Genomic DNA, 14,222 nt, shown 5'->3' on the forward strand with positions numbered 1-14,222 from the left:
ATATGTATTATAATTATAATTATAATACATAATATAAATAGATTTTAGAATAGACATCAAAGGCCAGAGTTAAAACTTAGCTCCCTTTATAAAACTCAGCAAAAAATACATATAAAATAAATAATGCATGTAATGAGTGATGTTTATGCCTTTTACCTTATCTATATTTAGATCTTCATTTTCATCTTCAGTAACTATACCCTTGGTCAGAGTCACAGTGGATCCAGAAACTATCCCGGGAACACTGGGCGTGGCGCGGGAATACACCCTGAATGGAGTGCCAGTCTATCACTATGCACACACATTCATTCCTAGGTGTAATTTAGCACAGCCAATCCACCTACCAGCATGTTTTTGGTAGGAAACTGGAGAATCTTGAGGAAACCCACCCACACACAGACAGACAGACACGAGGAGAACATGTGAAACTCCACACACATTGTAACCCGAGCTCAGGATCGACCCTGGAGCTGTGAGATGGCAACGCTGATGCCATCAATCTTCACAACAGCCCATGGACCCCTATCCACTTGTCAGCTCCAAGGCCTCAATGGTCCACCACCATATATTACAGTGGGTATCAGATGTTTTTCTGAACATGCTGAGGGCAAGAGACCATGGCACACAATTCCAGCTGCAGTTTCAATGAAGCGTGGTGAAGTTCAGGTGATGCTCTTTCATGCAATCCATCAAATTAGTTTGCTGTTATAGAAGTGGCATCCATTAGTTGATTTTTAAGAAAGACATCATCACCTGTGTAATTTAGAAACTGTTGTGTCTTTTGGGACTTGGGGGAATTTGTAAGTGTTTCAGACTCTTGGAAATTTTATTAAAGCCCTGCGTGCGACTAATGGTGCTTTTAACTAATGATCTAATTGTTTTTAAAACCATTACCTGAGTTTTACAAGTAAAACAACCATGTACATTCAGGTCCATAAGTATTTGGACAGTGACACAATTTTGGTAATTTGGCCTCTGTATACCACCACAATGGATTTGAAATGAAGCAGTCAAGATGTGATTGAAATGTAGACTTTCATCTTTAATTCCAGGGGTTTAACAAAGTTGCATTAACCATTTAGGAATTACAGCCATTTTTTTTTTTTACATAGTCCCTCCATTTTCACAGGCTCAAAAGTAATTGGACAATTGACTGATAAGCAGTTTAGTGGCCAGATGTGGCCTGTTTCCTCACTATTTCATGACGAATTAAGGATAAAAAGTCTGGAGTTGATTCCAAATGTTTGCATTTGGTAGCTGTTCTTGCAAACTCTCAATATGCAGTCCAAAGAGGTGTCAATGCAAGTGAAGGCGGCCATCATTAGGCTGAAAAAACAAACAGACCTATCGGAGAGATAGCAGATATTTTAGGTGTGGCCAAATCAACCATTTGGTACATTCTTAAAAAGAATGAATGCACTGGCGAGCTCAGCAGCACCAAAAGGCCTGGAAGACCAAGGAAGATAACTGAAGTGGATGAATACAGAATTCTTTCCTTGGTGAAGAAAAACCCCTTCACAACATCTAACAAAGTCAAGAACACTCTGGAGGAGGTAGGCGTATCATTGTCAAAGTCTACAATCAAGAGACGTCTTCATGAATGTAAATACACATGACTTACCTCCAGATGCAAGCCACTAGTAATACTCAAGAACAGAAAGGCCAAAAAAATCTAAAAAAAAAAAAAAAAAAAAAGCCTGACCAGTACTGATGCAAGATTAACTTATACCAGAAAGATAGGAAGAGTAGAGTATTGACAAGGAAAGGAAGGGCTCATGAAAGCTCATGAAACCACATCATCTGTCAAACATGTGGAGGCAGTGTTATGGCATGGGCATGTATGGCTGCTAATGGAACTGGGTCACTGGTGTTTATTGATGGTGTGACTGCAGTAAAGGCCTGGCAAAGCATTCTTTTCACAAGGAAAGAAATTTCAATCACATCTTGATTGCTTCATTTCAAATCCATTGTAGTGGTGTACAGAGGCCAAATTACCAAAACTGTGTCACTGTCCAAATACTTATGGACCTGACTGTATCTCATTTGTGTTTAAAGCTTGAAAATAACAAAGGGAATTTACCTCAGGGGAAACAGGACATGCTCAAGGGCACCAACAGAGTTCTCCAGAGTTTCTGGAGACAGAGAGCAAGTCTAAAAAAAAAAAAATTATTGGATGACAGTTCATTTGCATTTGCATCAAATATTCATGTTGTTACAACATATGGTTTTGTTTTTTGTTTTTTTGAGGAAAATATTTTTTTGAAAAAAGTTCTGCAGATAAGAATAATTTTTGTCAGAGGAAAGACTATTTATAGTCTGTGTGGGTTTCCTCCAGATACTCCTGTTTCTGTTTCTAAATCAATGGGTTTCAAAACTGTTATAGTGGTGAACCACAAAACCCACCATTATCAAAGATATTTATTAGTGAGTTCTTTTAATTATCAGCCCATTCGACTGATCACTTGAATTGAACGGGTTTAATCCAATCAATCAATAACTCAAAAAACAAGCCTTTAAATAGTGTCAACTTGAATCTAATGACAATTTTAATAAAATGTATTCTGCCATGGTATAGATTCAGGACTAAAAAGCTTTATGGATCCAATAAATGGCCAAAATATTATTGTACTAATTTAAAGCAGCATGTATTTATGCCATGTGAAGTGTTTCTGGGATAAGTGGTATTAAAGTGGTTATTGAAGATGTGTAAATGAACGATTTAATGATTGAATAATATTTGTCATTCTCTTCAAGGGTGACAATAGATATAGAGGTGAATGTAACCTGAAAGCTTTGGCTATTTTTAAATTTTATTAAGCAGACTCATTACCCAGCATTACTCTTACATGGGAAATGCATTTGGTAACTTTATAAATTCTACTTGTACTTGTACCGTTTATGACATTCGGTATAAATGTTTTTCCAGCAACACATTAGATTTTGAAAGGAAATACTGGTTATCAGGTTAAAGGAATATTTAGTGTATTCCTATGAGGAGAGTGATGTTGAATCAGTGTCATTTGTAATTAGGATATCTATGGTTCTCAAGTGAGGATGGTTTAAAAAGTGAAAATCAGCGGAAGCCTTACTCCACAGGGAGGATGGAAAGAGGAACATAAGTTCTGAGAGAGCACAGAGGAAGAGAAGGAGGTCTAAAAGAGCGTGAGAAACCCTCATGTCATTATAGCCTTTGTAAAATAGTGTTATGTGAACTTTAAATAAGAGAAAGCCTAGAAGGGGAAGAGACAGTAGTAATCAACTGTCACCAAATCCTCAGCTAGTTGCCTTTTTTTTTTTTACTACTTTGATCACCAGATCATTTATACAGGTAAGTTATGAGTATTATGTTTCATTAAACCAATAGAGACCAGCTTATTTGATGTATATCTATGTGCATTACCAAGTTTACATTCACTTTTTTTGTATAAAAAAGTAAGTTACTAGTGGCTTGTAGTTTAGATTATATTTAACACCATGTAGATTTAAGTAAAACAGAGTGGTTACACAAAAATGTGCATTTCCACCCAAGTAAAATATAAAACATTGATGAAACTTGAAATTTTATTGTGTTTAATTTTTTCCCCCCAAGATGAAAGGATATCAACTTGTTGGGACAGCCCTTTTCCCAACTGCTTTATTTAAACCCTAGATTTTTATGCATCAGCCACAAAATCAAGGCCCATTCTCTGGTTATCTAACATTTTTGCCATTGGTACGTCCTTTTGTCCATCCGTGCATCCATTCTGAGATTTTCATTTGTGTGATATCTCAAAAACCAGTGGTTGAATGTTTGTAGGACTTATATGGGATTATCACTGTAACCAGCAGATGAACTGATTAGATTTTGGAGTTGATACAAACAGGTTTAAGATCACAGCAAGGTCAAATGTCTGAAATAGTTTAGCTTCCTCCTTACTTGAAGTATTAGTAACATACAGGGACATACTAGTACATATAATAGACAATACAAATTAGTAACATGAAGGACTAGACTTGGTGGTGGTGGAGGCATCCCCGGGACTTATTTAGAATAATTTAAATTATAACTCACATTTAGTCACTTCTCTAGATTTGGACTGAAGAAACAATGCTAGTGTAACTAATACTATGTAATTAGAAGTCTGTGTGCATGGATTAGCATTCAGTCATGTTTTGGTTGATCAGTTGCATTTGACATGCACCATTTCTATAAATTAGATTCTTCTCCTTTCATATGTTAAATCTTACCCTCCCTCACATCCTTTTTCTGTAGAAAGTGCCTTTTCTTCTTATCCTACCATTTCTACATTCCACCCAGCACAGAAGAGGAGAAGAACATTGAGAACATCGAGAGAGGGCAGACTATAGATTACCTCAGTGTAGTAAAATTTCAGCAAAGCACACAAAGTTTCCAGTTTATTCCATACACCATGTTCTATTATGCTTATGTTAAATACCAACATCAACCATGTTTCCCCCACATGCAACTATAATATAAGCCTCAACTATAATATTCATACCATACTAATGTTGTGATGACGTCATCACAGCACAGGCCATTGTATTCTGTAAGAAATAACAGTGGTACTGAATGTCAGGCGAGCCCCCCCTCCCCAGTCTGAACAAATCAGTGTCAGAAAGATTTGAATGGTTTTGGTCTACTGAACTGAGTCGATTCACTAAAAAGAGTCGGTTTACTCATCACTAGACTCAGTAAATATCGCCATCTAGCGGACACAATGAAATTAGAATCCCTAAAATTAGAAACTACCGTGTAAGAAGCCAACTACAATCTCGTTTATTATTATTTTTTTTAATTATTATTATCTGTGCATTACGTAAACAGTAAATTTAATTTACCCACGTGTACTTTTTTTTGTTGTTTATCTGCCATAGACGTCATAACCATGAAGGTCGCACGCGCTCCTATTTGAAATGACAACACTGGATTCGGATGGTTTGTGCTTGTAACTTAAAAATTAAACTTTTTAAGTGTTTAAAATTTTTTTTTTTTCAATACTGACTCTAAGAAAACATGCATTTAACCATTTAAAAACATGTTAACCCATCTCAGGCCACTTTAAAACTTTTTTAAGGAATAGAATTAGCAAGTAGGCAAAATGTGTGTAACTAGCATCCATGCTAACGGTATGAGGGCATTAAGGGTATTCTAATAATTTATTTTCAAAGTTCTTCAGTCAATATCAAATATTTAAAAAATGGGACTTATGAATATGAGTTGTGAGTTGTGGAATATTCCATAGACTTTATATTTATATTTCATAGGGGTGAAAGTGTAAAAGTAACAGGGCTGATTGAATGTTGTATGTGACACTAAAATGTACATTTTTCATCATCTACTGTATAACAGCCTACTCATAGGAGAAGTTGTTTACAGAATAGATTCAAGGGATTCACATATTAATGCAAAAAAATAAAAAATTCTACAAGTTTTCCCAAAGAAGTATATTAATGATTATATTATATAAAGTAAGTTATAGAAGTCTTGGACAGGCACAATGCTGTTTTCTGTAGTGATTTGAGTTCTTTATCTGAAACATGCACATAGGTTGTTGTGAAAGAAACTGTACCTGTGTTTAAAATATACCTATGTATAAAAATACTTTACATTACATATTTGTAAATGTAATATCAGTGAGACACAAAAAATTCACCACAATCATGAAATCAACCATCTTTATCTATGTAAATGTTATTTATGCAATATATAATGAGCTGCTCCATTGTTTCCTGCTTCACCTGCATCATGAATCACAGTAAAAACTAATTTCTGGGTATAAATTTCTCCCTGCTTAAAAATCCTGCGTGGTCTGACCGGCTAGCTGGTACAAAACACAAGCCGGGCTGATCAAACTGGTAGACCATCTTTACCAGCTGATAAACACTGCAACTAGTGTAGTCAGTAAAGGCACTTAGAAAATCTCAAAAAACAATTGTTGATCAATTTAGTCAAATCATAAGGAATCTGGAAAATAGCTTACCAGCTAGCAAAGGTGGTCTACCAGTTTAACCAGCTCAGTCTGTATTAGCTGGTCAGACCAAGCTGTGTTTTGGGCATAATTCTGTTTTGCTATACAATTTAGTACAGTTTTGGATGTAACCAATAAGCCCACATTTGTTTATCTCATTAGTATGTGGATTTAGACAAAGCCCTTCTTTTCTGTCCCCCTAAGATGGAGTTGATGTCCAGTTACAAGGACCCACTATTTGTATTCTTGGAAGCCATGGCCAATTGGTATGAGCAATATAATGCTGATTTGAGAACCTGGGCGTAACATGAGAAAGGGCTGTCCATCAAATCAATTCAATTCAACTCAGTTCAATTAAAAACTATGCTCAAGGTTTATTTATTATACAGTGGATAATATTATAAACTTAAAGCTAAAACTCTACTGAAATCAACAATAGTTCCTCTCAGGGTTTCTCCCTGTTGTCTCAGGGAGTTCTTCCTTGCCACCATCGCCTCTGGCTTGCTTACTAGGGATATATCTAAATCTATATCCAGATATCTGTAACGCTGCTTTATGGCAATGTCCATTGTTAAAAGTGCTATTTAAATAAAATTTAATTGAATTTTCCCATGGAATAAACATGCCCATACTAGATCCTGCACATGGAGTGAAAAGTAGCACCCCCTGCTGCTAATGCCAGGCTGAAGCAGATGGGAGTGAAATTGTCAGACCTCTGTGTGTGCTATTGCTTAAAACAGACATACGCAACATGATGGTTTAAATGCTGATGGTGACACTTTAAAACTCTGAAATATTGTGATGTGTGTAGAAAGCCAAATGAAAATGCTTCAGCTGTCAACATCCAAAGTAAAGTATTTTCTTTGTTTCTCATTTGAGTGTTTTATTGTTTAATATTCCTACTTCTAGTCATTCACTTCCACTTATAGAGCCATAGAACTTTCTAGTCCTGTACTTTCTGCCTTCAGAACTCATTAAGGCCAAGTTAACATTATTATAGGCCTACTTGTTCTTGAGTCATTGAGGCTTGGATTGAACCCAATCAAGTCAAGTGACCAGTGAAACAATCCAGTAACTATAAGAATTTATAAATATATAATAACTTCCTGCAATGGGCTGGCCCCCCATCCAGGGCGTGCCCCGAGTTCCCTGGAATAGGCTCCAGGCTCCCCCGCGACCCTGTGTAGGGTAAGTGATACAGAAAATGGATGGATGGATGAATCCCTTGGCTATGATTCATGCTTCTATGCCCCCCTTACTCCTAACCTACTGTTGCTTTTAGGGGGAATATTTCCCCTCCCTTTACACATTGTTTCACCACAGTCTGTTTATTTACAAGGCAAGAACATCTGAACACACAATGATGGCATGATTAAAGAGTGGCTTGTGTTATTTTGGGTACTTGAACTTATTTACTTTTGCTGAATTATTTGAATGCTGTGATTCATTGAAACATTCATCTGAAAAACATTCATCATAGAAACACTGCATCCAACTTCATCTAGCACAAACACAATGATGATGAACTTATTTGGTCAGACCCAGACAGACTTATTGATCTTTTTTTAAACGAGATTGTGTCTGTCTCTTTTTGTAGGGTACACTAATGGAAAGAGTGTGCTGCTACTGACAGACTCTTCAGGTTTCTTTGGGGATCGATCTGTTGCTGTGAGTGCACCGGGCAGAGGAGAAGCAGATAAAGATGATGGTAAGGATGCCATGGCCATTATGCAAAGGATGCTAGGATTGCTCTGCCACTCAGTGGCAGCTCCAGTGTGTGGAGACTTGCCTCGACAACTAAGGACTCTGACAGATAACCATAAGCAACTTCACAAGTGAACATTACACTATCCCATTATAGGAATGATAATTACTTATCCAACATTAGTGGTGTCTATGCCCTTCCACATTTATCTCTCTGACCCTCCGTTCCTCTGCGGTTGCTGAGCTGCCCAGAGAAGTTTTTCTCCCTCTCCTGAAGGTTGCGCTTTGGCCAATGGCATAAGGTGGCTGGGTGCCCACCGATGTAAATCCGGAGAGAGTAATACCATGCCCAAACGTATTTAGCATGCACTGGCCACCCACATTCCACTGTCATGCTTGTAAGAAACACTCTTTACTGTGCCAACTGAAACCATGGTAAGGCAAAGAGGGAGCAGGAAAGGAGGTTCAGAGCAAGGATGAGAAAAAAGAGATAAAAGAGTGGGATGTAAAAGACAGAAAAACAAAGGAATTAGTGTGTGTTGTAGCTCCAGGATATCTGATTTTTAAAAATTCATTTACTGGAGAAGAGTACTGCGATTAGATATGACTAGAATCAGGTCAAGACATAAACAGAGAATGCATTAAAGCCTTGAGCCAGAGGCAACATTCCAGACATTACGAAGATAGGGGTAAGTGGCTTATGGCTTATGTAATGATTAAAAAATATTTCACAAGCAAACTGAGTCACAGAAAGTGACACTGGTTGCAAAGGTCTCTGGTTTGATCCTGAGCTTGGGTTACTGTCTTGTGTGGAGTTTTGCTTGTTCTCTCTGTGTTCCTATGGATTCCCTTTGGGTTCTCCAGTTTCATATCCAAAACCATGCAGGCAGGTGGACTGGCTACTCTAAATTGACCCTAGATGTGAATGAATATGTGAAAGTGTGTGTGCATGGTGCTTGGGATGGACTGGTGTCCTGTCTAGTGTGTATTCTCTCACCTTGTGCTCAGTGTTCCCGGAATAGGCTCCAGATCCACCACAACTGAGTGAGATACAAAAACAGGTCCAGAGAGTTGACAGGAACAAACATCACCATATGACCATCTGGAAATGTCTTTTAATTCCTGTTAGCTTAGGTCCTGTGTTGCCATTTTTTGGTTTTATTCATTCTGTACATTATCATCCTTCCAGCAAACCCCTCAGTCTAGTTCCGCGCCTAAGGCTGTACTGTTCCGTTCAAACAACTGCTCTCCATCAGCTTGCCGTCTGTCTCCACTCAGCTTTAGTTCCCATCACTGCTGTGAAGAACTTGACCTTTGCATGGGCCACCACCCGCAGCTACCAGACCTGCCCTTTACATATGTCTCAGGTAGTACACACACACACACACACGACTAATACACTTAAATGATCACATTCTTAGTTTTGTTTGTTAAAGCATAAACACATAAAGATCCTGGTAATAGTAAAACAGATGATTAAAATGTCTATATTCCATGTAGATGCCAAATGTACACATATGAACAGTATGACTTTAAATGTCACATGCATAATCCTGTAATAGCCTCTATGTACTGTAGGTTTGGAATCCTTATCTAATTATATCAATCCATACTGGCTACATTATACAATATATGGCTATATGTATGTCTGGTATGATTTCTTCTATTTTTCCTTCTACTGTTTTCAAGAAAAAACAACCAAAAACTTTAATTTGGAGCATTCCTTGTTTAAGAATAAGTCAGACAGTGGTTACTGGCAGCATTATCTAATTATAGATAAAAATCATTGGATGGCAGGTTTGTATAAAAGTCAAAACCTAAAGTATCTATACTGATTGACAGTTTGTGGAGTAAGGTATGGTACTTGCATATGATTGTGTTTTTATTTAAACTGTGCGTTTCCCAAACTTACTTGGAGCCTTATGGAAAGAAGACGGAAAAATCTTGCTCAGTAATGCACCCCCAGGTCTCCAGGTCTCAGCTCCGCTTTAAGGAACAGAACCCAAGAGTAACGTATAGGCAATATTCTGATATATTGTGTACATAAACAACTAAGTTATATTTACGATTAATCATGAGAGTACTTTTAATATTTCTTATCATTTCTTGGTGTCCTGGAGTCAGTATTTCAGTTGAAGGGGACTGAGTGCACTTCCACTTTATCTATATACTACTTCATTACCTCTTTGGTTCCACAACACTGTGAGTGTGTGAAGCTGTTTACAGATTAATTCTTTATGCTACAGTGTTATGTGTTATTTTTTCAGCCTCTAAATTTTATAAGTAACTTCCTGGGAAGTGAATGCAGCCCAGTCAGCACCTGTCAGGAAAACAACGATGAGGGTAGAAGGCCAGTAGAAAATTAGCATTAGTTGTAATTAAGCCCTTTTCTCAATTTGTTCACTAAAGAGCAAGCAGCCTCCTTCTGACCATAGTTAGGCTGAATGGTCAGAAATAAATCCAGTCTGCATTGTCAATGATGACAAATCTAAGCATGTATGACTTGATACAAAACAATCCAGTCATACATGTTGTTATGGTTACAATATGTGGATAGGTTTAGCTGTTTTGTTTGTTTGTTTTTTTAAATCAGTGTGTTTTTGTACTCCAGGTTATGAATAATAGTTCCAGAGATGAACATTCTGAAGATGCAGTCATTGAACTATCCACATCATTGGGTCCCACAAAGAATTTCACATTCTCAAGAACCTCTGGGTGAGGCAGAGTTCTTCCTCTTTCTCTCTAAAGTGAACTCAGTTGGTTTTTATAATTATTTTTTGCCACTGTCAGCTGCCAGTCTCTTGTTGAAGAGAAGTGAGACTGTCTGAAGTTGAAGATGACTAGAAAGGCTGATTCAGTTCATTGTGATAGGAGCTATCTGTACTTCTTCCTCTCATGACTTTAGAACTTTCTTTCACTGGCCTTCCACAAGAGTGTAATAAACAGCAATACTTTTTACAGAAGAAGGTTAGCACAGCCACAAAACACATCCTCTCACACACTTACAACTTACATTTACATATATGCTTATATGCTTCTCCAACACACAGACCTCAAGTTCTAACATGCTTACAGCTGCATACACTGCTAACATTTCTCAATATTAGATATACAGTGCCCTCCACTAATATTTGCACCCTTGGTAAATATGAGCAAAGAAGGCTACAAACACAAACACTACAGTATTATCCCAAAAAAAAAAACCAACTTTGTTATATGTGTGGCACAATTATTGGCACCCCTATGAATTCATACGAGAAAAATATATCTGAAATATATTCCCATTGTTTTTTTTAGATTTTTTAGTACACCTGGGTGACTAGGAACAGGAAATTGTTCAACCATGACTTCCTGTTTGACAGGGGTATAAATATGAGGTAACACATAGGCCAAATTCCCTTAGTCATTCATCACAATGGGTAAGACCAAGTAATATAGCTGTGATGTGTGGCAAAAGGTTGTTGAGCTTCACAAAATGGGAAGTAGCTATAAGAAAATAGCAAAAGCATTGAAAATGCCCTTTTCCACCATCAGGGCAATAATTAAGGAGTTCCAGTCAACTGGAAATGTTATGAATCAACCTGGAAGAGGATGTGTGTCTATATTGTCTAAAAATCACCAAGGATCACAGCTGGAGAATTGCAGAAGTTAGTTGCGTCTTGGGGTCAGAAAGTCTCCAAAACTACAATCCGAAATCACCTACGTCACCAAAAGTTGTTTGGAAGGGTTTCAAGAAAAAAGCCTCTACACTCATCCAAAAACAAACTCAAGCATCTTCAGTTTGCAAGACAGTATTGGAATTTCAAATGGGATCAGGTTCTATGGTCAGATGAAACCAAAATAGAGCTTTTTTGGCAATAAACATCAGAGGTGGGTATGGCACACACAGAGAGGTAGCCATATGGAAAAGTACCTCATGCCCATGGTTTAATATGGTGGTGGCTCTTTAATGCTTTGGGGCTGTTTTTCTTCCAGAAGACCTGAACATTTTGTTAAGGTACATCGCATCATGGACTCCATCAAATATCAACTGATATTAAATGAACACCTGACTGCCTCTGCCAGAAGGCTTAAAATGGGCCGTGGTTTGATCTTCCAGCAGGACAATGATCCAAAAACATATATCATAATCAACACAAAAATGGTTTATTGACCACAAAATCAAAGTCCTGCCATGGCCATCCCAGTCCCCTGACTTGAACCCCATAGAAAACCTGTGGGGTGAAATGAAGAGGAGAGTCCACCAGCGTGGACTTCAAAATTTGAAGGACCTGGAGAGATTCTGTATGGAGGAATGGTTTCAGATCCCTTGCCATGTATTCTCCAACCTCATCAGTTATTATAGGAGAAGACTCAGAGCTGTTATCTTGGCAAAGGGAGGTAGCACAAAGTATTGACTAAAAGGGTGCCAATAATTGTGCCACACATATATTTAACAGTTTTTTTTTTTTTTTTTGGATAAACCTATGTTGTGTTTGATATCTATGACAGCAGAGAATTTTTATGAATTTTTTTTAACAAATATCAAAAAGTTAAACAATAAAGAGCCTTCTTTGCTCATATTTACCAAGGGTGCCAATATTAGTGGAAGGCACTGTATAAATATACAATGTGTGTGTATGTGTCCAGAATGAAAGTGTGTGTCTGGTGAATCCTGCTGTAGGCTTTGAAGAGAAAGCTGACAAGAAGAGTATTTGAATCAAAGTACACAAAAGAGTCTACTACATCCTCCAGGGCCCCGACCCAGACCAGGGGAATTGGTGTGTGAAAAGAATGTGTGTGTGTGTGTGTGTGTGTGTGTGTGTGTGTGTGAGTGTGTGAGAAAGAGGCCACGACACAACATTTGAATAGAGGGAAGGAAGCAGTTGAACCCCACCAACAATATGAATTGTTCATTAATGAATCATTTTGCTCTGATCTTTTTGAATGTGCACAAATTCCCAGTACAGCACTAAACAATACAATGCAGCAAACTGCCCAGCACTGAGACCATTCACAGCATGATTTTGTTTGTGTGTTTGTGTGTGTGTGTGTGTGTGTGTGTGTGTGTGTGTGTGTGTGTTTTTGCATAATAGGATTCAGACCAGTGAGCCGTCTGCATGACTCATGGCTTTGCACTCTACCCGGCTTCAGGTAGCACACTCTATCTTCAGCATTTGCTGAGTGTTATGTTACATATTGATTATTTACTAAGGCCTGTGTCTAACACAGCATTGTCCTCTGTCCCCTGATCATTAGTCTCTCAGAGTTCCAGCCTATTTCTGTGAGCTCAGCAAATTGAGCTGCAAGTCCAGCAGGCAGGTGATAAGTTATGCCACAGGTGGTGCTTTCTCTCTCTCTCTATCTCAGCACCTATTATTAACCCTTTCCACTGTCCTCTGAGGATCTGTGTAGGAGACAACCTGATACAGTGGTGAGAGGAACATGCTGTTTTCTTCCTTTAAAATGTTCTTCTTCCTCAGAATGCTGAAATGTAGAATATAGATGAAACTAGCCCAGGTTGAGTCTGGGTTTGTTCAGTTTGGATGAAGAGAAAATATCACATCTGAACATACACTGGATTGGGGATATAGCATATTTCTAATCAACTGATGGATTTTATGCCAGGAACACATAGTCTGCACTTGAGTACCTGAGACATATTGTGTGAAACTGGATCTGTATCAGGTATCAGTATCAGATACACAATACTCTGATGGGTAGACACCTTCCTCTTTCTCTCTAAAGTGAACTCATTTGGTTTTTATATTTATTTTTGCCACTGTCAGCTGCCAGTCTCTCTGTCTAAGAGAAGTGAGACTTGTATGTATTTTAATCCATTTTAAATGTATTTTTGGCATAATTCTGCAAAAAAAAGAGTTACAATTGTAAAGAAAACATTTAGAAGACATTTAATGTCTACTACAAAGATATGAAATCAATGCATATGCAGATAAACTACTCCCCCCACAGTAGTATAAGCTCTACAGAAGCACATTTCGGTGTCACATCCCCAAGCACTATGTTATATGTATAGAAAGCACACATGAGCCAGAAGCTCAGCTTTGCTCAGCTGGGTCTGTACTGAGTCTTAAAAAAAATGGGTGGGGGGACAATTATATTAACCATGATCACTGGACAGTGGTGGATGAACTAAGCAACCATAGCCTGGAAATGTTATAAAGAAAGAGAATGCACAGTATTTAAACAGAATTACAGCTTTGGGTTTGCAGTAGAAAGGACAGCTGTGTCAGCTGAAGTACAGACCAAAAGACCATTTTCAAAAAAAAAAAACAAAAAACCATTGCAATTTATGCATGAATGCACTGGCCAGTCAATGAGCCAAAATTCTGCAGTGTGACACTCTAACGCACACAGAAGCTGGCTAATGGAGCAGCATGAGCAGCCCTGAGCTTTGCTAATGGCAGGGCTGTTTGACAACCCAACCGCAGGGCCACCTGTCACGCGGCCAGCGCTCCACAGCCCCCAAGCCCCCCCCCCCCCCCCTTTTTTTCAAATCTCCCATAGGGGGCGGGGTTTTAGCGTAAGACCCGCCCTCAATACACTTAG

General features: G+C 38.2%; 1 long non-coding RNA gene across 1 annotated transcript; it reads left to right on the forward strand.

Moving 5' to 3' along the window:
* Positions 1-4,539: 4,539 nt before the first annotated feature.
* On the forward strand, positions 4,540-14,127 carry LOC128318176 (uncharacterized). Its single transcript, XR_008301642.1, has 6 exons — positions 4,540-4,936; positions 7,567-7,677; positions 8,863-9,040; positions 10,285-10,388; positions 12,749-12,806; positions 12,912-14,127. It is a non-coding gene; the product is annotated as an uncharacterized LOC128318176 (long non-coding RNA).
* Positions 14,128-14,222: the final 95 nt, after the last annotated feature.

Source organism: Pangasianodon hypophthalmus, chromosome 4 (assembly GCF_027358585.1).
Source record: "Pangasianodon hypophthalmus isolate fPanHyp1 chromosome 4, fPanHyp1.pri, whole genome shotgun sequence".
Lineage (NCBI taxonomy): Eukaryota > Metazoa > Chordata > Actinopteri > Siluriformes > Pangasiidae > Pangasianodon > Pangasianodon hypophthalmus.